The 12,110-nt window shown below is 38.0% G+C and overlaps 1 pseudogene; it reads left to right on the forward strand.

The window, feature by feature from the left end:
• The first annotated feature begins 8,357 nt into the window (after positions 1-8,357).
• LOC141443106 (uncharacterized) lies at positions 8,358-11,856 on the forward strand (annotated as a pseudogene).
• The last annotated feature ends 254 nt before the right edge of the window (positions 11,857-12,110 follow it).

Raw genomic sequence — 12,110 nt, forward strand, 5'->3', positions numbered from 1 at the left:
TTCACGACTAAATGGACATTGTTTCTGTTGGCATCTGCCCGAAAAATCCGAAAAAGCGCGTTTCGTTATTGCATTGCTCGCGTCAATTTGGAAACTTGAGAGTGAGATACTGTCTTTATGTCAAAAAAAATCTTGAGATGGATCTACTCTCCAATAGATGGCGCTTGTACGTAAATTCCTGCTCTGGACGCAAAGTTCAGTAATTAATTAGACAAAAATATTATTTTCAAAAGAAATAGTACAAAATAAAATATAAAAAGCAATTCATGAATACAAAATGATACTTAAAATTTTATCAATTATGTGCATTTTTCTTCCAAAATAGTTTCTTTTCTGAACGCAAAGAAAATTAGAAAACAAAAACAAATGTTCATGTCAAACGGAGAAGTTGAAAGTTGTTCGGCAGGCGTATAGATTTTTAACAAATATATCGCCTTAAATTGTTAAATTATGAGCTCCACGAATCGCAAGGCCCCGTATTCGACCCAGGCCTCTGCCGTGTTGCGGCTCCATCAAAAAATGCCGTGTGTTAAACGTAGAGTATGAATTTCAGGGGCAAAAGGAGGTCTATTCTGATATGTTTATGACTGCTTCGGATTGATTGGTAAATTATAACTTAATTCGTCTGAAATTAAAGAATTATATTGCATTTTAATATTTAGCATGTTTACTGGTACTACCAGTTCATAATGTACGTTGCATAAAGGGAGTGCTGCATAATGACATAATTTCTCAGTATATTTTCTACTGTCATTTTTCAGTATTTATTTTTAGGATAAAAAACAAACAAACGAGGCATAAAAATACCCTGCTGTTTTAAAGAAAAAGATAAAACATCCTGTTTAATTATTATTTTAGTTTCTAAATATAAGAAAAAATAACAATTTTATTAATGCTAAAAACTTTATTTTCTTTTTAATAGCTATCAGATCTAGATGGAACTATGGAGACGGAGCGTCTATCTGCGCGCAATGTGTGTAGCGAGGCTCCGGGATGCATGCTCCTTCCGAGTGCAGGTCCTTCTTTGTGAAGAGAAGCTGCTGCAAGCCAATATACAAATCCACCAGCCAGCGTTATAGATTCAAATTTTTATAATTTTTTTACCTGTCAGACATACCATTTGCCATAGAACACAAGACTTGCCAATTTTTTACTAGTTTTGATTATATAGGGTACTTATCCAAAATTACCTAAAAGTAAAGTGCGCATACATGCACAGACACACAGACACAAGGACACAGACACACTCAGACACAAGTCAAACCAAGTGCCATAAGGGACTAGCTTCGATGGTTCTATACAAGATCCCTACACCCCTGGATGCAGTGCTCACCAAAGTCTATTCCGTATTGAATGACCTGACGGCCTAGTCACTAGTGGTTGTAATGTTTGTTCTGGTCTTGGGTCTTTAATATGTATTTAAGTATGTATCAATACCTGTATAATTATATTTATCTGTTGCTTAGTACCCATAACCATAAACACAAGCTTTGCTAAGCTTACTTTTTGGGACTAGGTCAATTGGTGTGAATTGTCCCGTGTATTATTTTATTTATTTATATGGACAGTTGAAAAAGAGAAATTGACTAACCAACATTTTTTTAAGAAGTGATACATGTTCAGAATCAGTAAATTTTTCTCTGTTGTTTCAGCTGTATTAAAATGTTCTCAAAAATGTTGCTTACTAAATTTCTCCTTTCAACCGTCAATAAAATAAATTGAGGGCCATTGAAACTAATGCTCCTACTACCAGGAAAATATTCCGAGATGCCTACAATTTAGTATGTTCATCTCCTCTTTAAGCATTCAAAAAATTTTGAGGCACTAATTTATCTAGCAATTATGATTTTACAGAGAACAAAGAAAGCATAGAACTGAAGGCTGAAGTTATCAAGGTGGAGATACAGGAAGCAGAAACTTTTCCAGACAACGACATCATGGATGATGATCATATTAACAATTGTGAGTGATTTTAAACTACTTTCATCTATCATCATCCCACGGCTGTTAAGTACAGCAACTATCAGTAATTAATTAATTGTTATGCCTATCCAATTTATTAAAAGTGTAAACAAACCAATTTCATCAAAATTCTTGTATAAACACTCACTGGATCGAATCAATAACACATTTATCTATAATTCGTGTCTTTTAACTAGATGTCTAATCACTTTTTTCATCAAAATTCACTTGATTTAAATATTTATGTTTCATTTGAAAAATTCTGACGTTATTTCTTGATTGAAGCTTTGGTAGAAAATTTGATATTTTAAGAATTGATTAATGCGCGGATGAATAAGCAATTTTTATTTACATTCCTCAAAATTAAAAAATAGTTAATGCTTTTATAATTGAATAAACAGTCTTTGGAATGAAATCAAGTATTGCAAATAATTAAATAGACAAAAATACTTTGATCTATTCAATTCATAAATTAATCGATTTACTGAACAGATTAATTATTTGCAACAGGTTCTAGGTTTTCACATCATTGAATGTCTGTGGTCGGATAAATGCGTCTTTGTTTACACTTTTCATAAATTGCGGATCGAAATACAATATACATTCAATTCAATTCAATTTTTGGGATTATAATGGCCCCATCGAACGATGCGATGATTCCGCCAATGTCGAGGTTGGATAAGACACTGCCAGACGACTTCAGGTCGAGTACGGTAGAGCTGTCCTTGTTCGGTAGAATACCAGCCACAACCAATCTAAAACAAAAAGTAACCACCTGCCACCACTGAACAACACACTACTTAACGTATAGTTAGACACAGTTTAACTACGGGATTCTTTTTCTTTCAACTAAGGGATTGCAAGGGGATTCGGGTTTGGATTATAATTTGATGTTATTTTTAGATAAAAATGAGTCTAGTATACTACAAAAGGGGGAGAAAACCAGTGTTAAAAGGAAATTTACGTTAACAGGTCTACAGATGTTATGGGGTAGTAGGTCGTACATAGGAACAGATATTTTTGGACATTCCAAGAATATGTGTTCCAAAGTTCCTTCGCCCATACCGCATTCACATATTGAATTGTCCTTAATTCTGAGTTTAGCCAAAAAAACCGGGGAGCAAAAGTGACCAAGGCGCAGCCTTATTATTGTCGTCGTGTTCAGTTTATTGAAATTTCGGTATTTAAAAAACCATGGTCTTGAAGGAAGGTCGGGCTGCAAGTTACCATAGTGTCGTCCTTTGGTCTGCTGTGATCTGTGCCACAAATTTTCCCAGATCTCAAGAAGTTGAGGACGGACATTAGATCTTAAGTCACGACTAAAGGATTTGTCATAGGTATTGATTCCTAACTGGATAGCATCTTTTGCATATTGGTCCACTTGTTCATTGCCTACTATGCCGCTATGGCTGGGGATCCAAGCCAGAACTACCTGAAGATTATTTAGATGGCATGATCTTAGCTTCTCTTTAATTTTTAGAGTTAGATAGAAGTTATCTTTAGAATGGAAAGGGAGTTTCACTAAGTCCTGTAAACAGCTCAAGGAATCTGATAAAATTATGGTCTTATTGAGTTGATGAGATTGTATGTAGGATACTGCCTCATATATAGCCACAGACTCTCCCGTGAATACCGAATACTGCGCTGGACATTTGAAACTCAATATAGTTTGGTGACTGGGAATCCAGACCGCGGATCCGACATTTAAGTCCCCAGAAGTTTTAGAGGCGTCGGTATATATTTTTGTCCACCCATTCCATTTCTTATTCATGACCTCAATAAATTCAGCATTAGCAGCAGCAGATTTTTTACGTATTCCCAAATCAAAAACTACAGTTGGTTCGAAAATTAAAGTTTCATAATCAAAACAGAAGATGGGGTTTTTATTAAAGCGGAAAACAGGGACAGACATAAATTTGTTAAATGATTTAATTAGAGGAGGCAGCTCTTTATGTGACCAATAATTGGACGAAGTCGAAAGGTTAGACAGGCGTTTAATTTTACGATTAATAGGATGGTTAGGGAATTGGGTAACATTTAGAAAAAATCTATCGGCCAAATATTGTCTGCGGAGTATGAGTGGAGGATCTAGGCATTCTACCTGTAGTGCGTTTATCGGAGAGGATTTCATGGCACCGACAACAATTCTCAGACCCCTAGCTTGCATCCTGTCAAGTTTTATTAATGTTAGCTTGCTACACGGTTCTAGGATAAAACTACCATAGTCGAAGTGACTTCGAACTATAGCATTATAAAGTATTTTTTGGGTGTACGGGTGACTACCCCATCTAACGCCTGATAAGGACCGCATAACATTCAGGCTTTTTTCACATTTATTGACAACGAAATTCAGATGATGAACCCCAGACAGTTTCGAGTCAAGATATACTCCCAGAAATTTAACTTTGTCCAAAGTAGCAATAGCTTGATTTTCTATACTGATATTTATGGGTGGGATAACTCTTTTACGAGAAAATATAACAGTATTACATTTGGGGACCGATAGTGACAGACCATGGCGATCTAACCAGTCTTTTAAGTATGAAAGGGCTGTATTTAGACTTGACGCGCAGTCATCCAGCGAGGGAGAGCTACTATACAGGACAATATCGTCTGCATACTGCAAAATATTACTAAAGCTATCAACTGAATATTGTAAATCAGACGTATAGAGGCTGTACAATAACGGGCTTAAGACCGAGCCCTGGGGTAGGCCCTTCCATACAGGTCGAGATGGAAGCGTAGTACCATTTACCCGGACGCATATATATCGAGCCATGTATAGATTACATATGATGTTTGTCAATCTCATCGGAATACTCAGCTGGAGCATTTTCTGCCTGAGTATGGAGAGATTGACGTTATCATATGCTGAAGATATATCTAAAAAAACTCCCACCAAATATTGATTTTTGCTGAAGGCCATTCGAATATCAGTTGTTAAAATACTCAGACTGTCCATAGTTCCCAACCCTCTACGGAAACCAAATTGTGATTTAGCCAGGATATTACGATTCTCTAAGATCCACTCAAGACGGTTTTTGATTAAATGTTCCATAATTTTTGCCAGGACCGAAGAGAGTGCTACAGGGCGATAAGAAGATGGATCATTAGGATCTTTACCGGGTTTGAGTAAGGGGATGACAATTTGAGTTTTCCACGCTTCTGGTACCACTCCCGTGATAAAGATCAAGTTTATTAATTTCAAAAAGTACATTTTAGTCTCACGTGATGCATTTATCAAAAACGAATAAGGGATACCGTCAATTCCCGGCGCAGAATCTTTAAGGTTATCTAAGGCACATAAAAGCTCGGGGAAGGAGAAAGGTTCATCCATACTATCCAAAGCAGGATGGGATTGAGAATTTGGAGCAGGGAATAAGTCTTCAGCTGGTACAAAGGGAGGTGACAATCTGTCCATAAAGGCTGGCAACCATGAATCAGTGGAGTTGGATGCTGCATTAGAATCGGAATTCATACCGCGTCGAAAAGCTTTTATTCTCTTCCAAACCAGAGACACGGGAGATCTAGGAGACAGTGATTCACAGAATTTAGTCCAACCCTGTGATTTCTTTTTTGAGAGCAATCTCTTTGATTTAGCTAGGGTCTTCTTGAAGGATATGTAGTTGTCCATGGTGAGATTAGCAGAATATGTTAATTCAGCACGATTACGTTCATGAATGGCTTTAGTACATTCTGAATCCCACCATGGAGGCGAGGAAATTTTATGCCGGGCTGTATTTTTAAGAGGGATGGCTAGGTCAGCAGCTTTAATGAGTAGGTCTACAAACTTAGGGTATACTTCGAGAAGGTTATCACCGTCAGGTTCATCCAAGCTGCTGATCTCATCATCTAGGCTTCGGGAAAATTTGCCCCAGTCGGCCTGGGCGGTTCTGTATTTTAAGAGGAGGAGAAATTGAAGGCGAGGGGTATGAATTTATGATAGTGGAGAGTATAGGAAAGTGGTCGCTGCCGAACGAACGATCTAATACCTTCCAATTAAAGGAGGATATTAAATTTGAAGAGACAAGGGTCAGGTCTAATGCACTAGAATTTTGAAGGGGTGAAGTCCTTCTTGTGGGAGAGCCATCATTTAAAACGCAAAGATTCAAATCATCAAGCATGTCTAACAAAGCAGCAGAGTTTGAATCACAAGTGGGAGAGCCCCATAAGGTATGTTTACAGTTGAAATCTCCTAGAATAATATAAGGACCTGAAATATTTGAGAGGATAGTATTAAGTTCTGATAATAAAGCTAAAGTTGGATGAGGAATGTAGACTGAAACAATGAAAGATTTAGTAACCTTACTGCAATGATATTAATACCAGGGCTGTGGTTAGGGATAGAAATAAGGTTATACATAAAAGATCTATTAACAAGGAGAGCGCAACCTGCGTACCCGTCGCTTCTGTCGTCTCGTAGACATGAGTAACCCGGAATCCTAAAGGTGGACTCTGGTTTAACCATGTCTCAGCGATGGCAAAAGCCACTGGTTTAAATTTGTTTAATAGATGAATTAGATCCGGTTTTTTATTTCTAACACTCTGTATGTTCCACTGCAAGATATTCTGATCCATTAGCGTTAGAAGTAATAAGAGGAAGAATTGTTTGTAGCTGGGACAAGACATTGTTCGGTAAGACATCGCCAAACTTGCGAACCATATTAACTAGGAGTCCAGTTAGGAGCTCCAACAAATTGTCATTTGGGGTTGTAGAACTAGGGGGATTAGTCAGTGCACACCCATTGGGCATGACTGAAGGGGGTTCACGAATTATTTGTTGATGAGCCTGTCTATCATACATTTTTTCAGAACGTGCTTGGCGAGTTTGCCTTCGTTCGGTGAAAATTGTTTTTTATATGATTTCTGTGATGGGGAATCTTCTATATAATTTGGGGTGGGTGCCCTGGACTGGACTGGAGAGGGGAGTGGTGATTGGGAATGGAAGAGGCTGGGGTGTATCAAACGGTTTTTGGAATACATCCGCATACCTTGTCCTAACGGGGCGGAACCGCTGAGCCGCTTCAAGATATCCAATATTTTCTTCAGACATAACTAGTTTTATAGCCTTTTGACGGCTATGTTCAGGACACTTTGGATCTGTAGCTTTATGAGGCCCAGAGCAGAACAAACAACTTATTTTGTTTTGTGGCACTGTGCAAGATTCACCTGTGTGTTGTTGGGAGCAGTTGTAACAACATGGCTTAGACCTACATTTTGCTGCTATGTGGCCAAATTTACAGCAGTTTCTGCATTGTATGGTTGGGAGGTCATAGGTAGCAACTGGTATAGATGTGTTGAAAATATATATTTTCTCTGGAAGTGATTGAGAGTGAAAAGTGAGAACTACTGTGTTTGAGGGATCCATTCTGGGGCTTGTCCTTCCCTACGCACTTTTCTGAACAATCTGCGCGCTTTAATTATCTGACCAGTTGAGCAACCAAAGCTTGAAGGGAAATCAATACCTGAGACCAATTCCTCAAGTGACCACTCAGTCGGGATGTTTTTCACTACACCCATCCTAGATACTTGATACCGTGGGATAGACGCAGTTAATTTGTTTTTTGTATAAACTCAGAATCGGAAAAACAATTTGCCTCATTTGCTGATTTGAAACTAATGGCAATTTTATTACGACCCATGGCTTTTATTGAACCTTCCAAAATACCTTTAATATTGTTTTTATGTAGAAGCTGAGCTAGTTTCAGGACGCGCAATGTTAAACCAGCTGAGGGGTCTGGCTCCGTCCTACTGATGTGAACCACAAAGGGTCCCTTGTCTGCATCTGAATATTTCAAGGGCGGATCGTCTGCGCTATAACCGGGAGTGACATACATATTTTGAATAGAATCCCCAGGAGATTGAGTTTTTTTCGGAGACTCGGATATGCTAACAATACCACCATCAAGCATTGCACTTCGCTTTCTATTTGTACTTTGTACATCCCCAATTTGCATTTGTGAAGCTTGAGTGAGAGGTAGAAATGAGCCATCGTATGAGTCTTGTGATGACATACCCTCATTTGTGATAAACGACAACGAGCCTCCCTTATCGGGAGGATCTTTGTCACTCATGCTAAAAAATCCCAATACTTACGTGTAAAACCACCTGGATGATAAAATTGTTATAAACCAACACCAATATTAGTAAAAACTACCCAGGTATTGAACCGAGATCACTATTCTTAGAGATTACACCGGGGCACGTGTGTACACCAACGAATCAACGAGCGGAATCTACATATACAATTTTTTTGACAGTTGTCAGACACAATGTGACAGAAGATGTGGTTAGCAAGCCGCGCAAGCTGCGCAAGCGCCGCAAAGATAAAGACAGAGAGGCAAGTGCGAGCGAGACATTGTGCTGCGGATGCAGAGACTTAGTAAGAAGTGAAGATGATGGAGCAGACGGGCAAGGTTAGTTTAAAAGAAAATGTTTTTTTTGCATTAACTCTGACCAAGTTTGTTTTAATTGCAAGTTTAAATTTAAATTTAAAGTTATTTTGTAGCATCCTGGTCGCCACCTGACAGGCTTTGCCTAGGTGGGGACTAACGGCAAAACTTTTTGAGAAAAAAAAAATAATTTTTTTTAATGAATTAAAGTTTATTTACTCTTTTACAAATCAAATCATGTTACATTTAAAGATTGGTGAACTGTTGTGTTGCTCTGATGATGAACTCTGGTTGAGTTCGAAACGCGTTAGCGTAGTGTACAGTGTGATGGGGGAGCTGCATGCGAACACATTTTTTTGCATAGACGTAGCTGGTTCAATAAATTTTTTTAGTGGTTATTCTGTCCCCGTAACTCAGGAGACATCAATATTATACTATTCTATTTTAGCATGCTTAGCAGATGAGCCAATGAAGGATGGGGAATGTCTTTGAAAAATTTAGAAACGCTTGAAACTTTTTTATTATATCAATAGGAATAACCTTCCTAATAAAACGAAAAAAAAAAATCTGATTTATGTAGCATCAATTAATTTAATAAAAATTGAAAGAGTTTTCTTTACCCCCAATTACGACAGTCCGTCGGATAACGGGTGTTCCATAGTCCAGAATAAAAAACATTTTTGAAAAAGAATTTATTGTCTTTGACTCGATCGTTTTTGACAGGTGACACTCTTTACCGGCCGAGTAATACTAATATGGAAATACCGACCCTGTTTTCATGTACACGCCCATAGAAACTGACATGAGCTTCTATGGTGTGAGATGAAAAACAGACGGTAAGAGTCATCTGTGTCACGTGTCGAAACCGATCGAGTCAAAGACACATAAATTCTTTTTTAAACGTTTTCGTAATGTAAAGAAATTCTTTCATTTTTTTAATTAATTGATGCTACTTAAAAATCTGTTTATTTTTTTCTGCTAATTAGAAAAGGTAAAAAGAATAAAAAGTTTTCAAGCAACCTTCTAAATTTTCATTCCATTCCCTATTGCCTTAAAACTGTCTCAACTCCTAAATTTATTGAATTTGTACCATCAGCCAAATATGTGGTCTACCACCCTAAAGTTGATAATCGTTTGCAACGTCATAAAAACAATAATGCCAATAGACGTGCTGTCAACTTGCAAAAGTTCGACTTTAGCGACATATTCATTTGATGGAACTTGTTTTAAAAAACTGATAGACCACTTATTTGGCTGATTGGTACCCCATAAAATTCATATTTTTATTAAATAACCCAGGAGACGTTACCATATCAACAAAAGCTACACTAAAATTGATTGACCCAGCTATTGTAAGGTCGCGGGCAAAGTAATCTTTCACTTGAATCTGATTTTTTTTTTTATAGGAACCACCAAACCGCCAGAGAGACCAAAAGTTCGTCTAAAAGCCATTGACAAGGATGACAAACTGTTCCACAACTGCGCGACCATAGTCGAAAACTCATACGTATGCCCCTTCGAAACTTCCTTCAGCGATTACCACTGCATATACTGCCGCGAAATATTCACAGACCCGAAAGAACTTAGAGACCACACAATGACCCATGACCCTAAGAAATACAAGGATTTAGTCATCAGAAACCGGAAGATACCCCAAATAGACGTCCTAAGAATAGACTGCAGGCTCTGCGAGGAGAAAATAGAAGACTTGGACACTTTCAAAAAGCATATCATCACCGTACACCAGATTTATCTATTCCCTTAAATACAGAACGAGGTGCTACAGTTCAAGCTAACCCTGAGCCATCTAACTTGCACAGAATGCAACAGCACCTTCGGTTATTTCCATGTTTTGAGGAACCATATGGCTTTGCATTTTGGTAGTTGCATATGCGATATATGCGGAGCGCATTTCTTCGAGGAAAGAAGGTTGACGGAGCATCAGAAGATACATCAGAAGAAGCCGACTGACATGTATACTTGTAAGGACTGCGGCAAGGAATTTAAATCCAGACATGGCAGATATTTACACATAAATACGACGCATAAGAAGGAACCCATGTATCAGTGCGGGAAGTGTGATGAAGTGTTTTTTTCCTACGCTTTGAGATGTAGGCACAGGATCGAAGTTCATGGGGAGAAAAGGGAATTTGCTTGCCAGCATTGCGATAGAACGTATGACAATAGGAAATCATGGAGAGAACACAACAGACGAGCGCATTTAAAGATTTCCAAGCATAAATGCGAAGTATGCGACCGTATGTTCTATCTCCCTTGCCAGTTGAAGGAACATATGACGACTCATACTGGCGAAAGGAATTTTAGGTGTGAATATTGCGGGAAGAGTTATCCGAGGCTTAGGGCGTTGAGGTTGCATATGAAGAGTCATAGTGAGAACAAGTATCGCTGTGAGGTGTGTGATGCGACGTTCACGCAGAATGTCAGTTTGAGGAATCATGTCAAGAAGCAACACCAGAGTTTGGATATGGAGAATTTGAGCAAGTGATTTATTGAATCAGGCGTTACGTTGTGTAATTTGCTATAAGAAAATAACGATACTGGTAAATCGAATCCTCTAGGTCTAGACTAGAGATTTTAAATTTTTTTTATTCGACTGGATGGCAAACGAGCAAGTGGGTCTTTGGATGGTAAGAGATCACCACCGCTCATAAAAATCTGCAACACCAGGGGTATTGCAGATGCGTTGCCAACCTAGAGGCCTAAGATGGGATACCTGAAGTGCCAGTAATGTCACCGGCTGTCTTACTCTCCATGCCGAAACACAACGGTGTGGTGTTTCTAATGCAATGTAAAGAATTCTACTTTATAATTTTTGGGACTTAAATTTCCAGAATTTCGAATAGACACATGATCAATCAACTTTTTAGTGTATGTTATTCTGTCCCGTAACTCGGGAGACATCAATGATACACTTTGTTAGAAAAATGTTTGCAATGTATACTATAGCATACTTAGATGAGCCATGAAGGGATGGCCTTAAAACTGTCACAACCCCTAATTTTTAGTGAATTTGTACCCCATGAAATCATACTTAATAAGTGACCCAGGAGAAGTTACCATGGCATCAAGCTACACTAAAAAGTTGATTGACCCACCAGAGCTGATGGCCAACGCGGGCGAATGCGAAGACGCGGGGAAAGACTAGTTAGCAATATGTAATTATTAGGGCCCGGAATTTTGCGTGCGTCTATTGACAGATTGTAGGGAGAGAGCACCGCTTTTTATCGATGTTATCGACAAATCGATAGTTTTTTTTTAATTAATACAACCCCAAACTTTCCGATGATACGTACTTTTTTCAGCGTTCAATGATGAAAAAAGTTCGAAATATCGGAAAATTTAATCCGTTTAAATTGCGTTATTGAAATTACTATAATTACGAATACCTTCATGTTTTATAACTTGAGAAAATATCCCTCTGAGACCACTTAACGTCGGGTAGCTTGTGTATTCCTTCAGTTCTTACCATAGCCAATATAAAGTATTAATTAATAGTAAACATAAATATATAATAAATATCTTCCAAAATGTAAAAAGAACTACCTAAAGAATTTACCCAAATATGGCCAAAGCGTGTACACACCCCAATTGAAAAGGGCTCGTCCAGCCATTACGAAAAAATTAAGTAATATTTTCTAAGGATTCGTATTTTATACGGAATCTTCCAAGTTGGGTATATTTATACCTTAGGCTGCTAATTACTCTTAAACTACTCATAATTCTCAAGCAAACTTA

Source organism: Choristoneura fumiferana, chromosome 26, assembly GCF_025370935.1.
Source record: "Choristoneura fumiferana chromosome 26, NRCan_CFum_1, whole genome shotgun sequence".
NCBI classification, from domain to species: Eukaryota; Metazoa; Arthropoda; class Insecta; order Lepidoptera; family Tortricidae; genus Choristoneura; species Choristoneura fumiferana.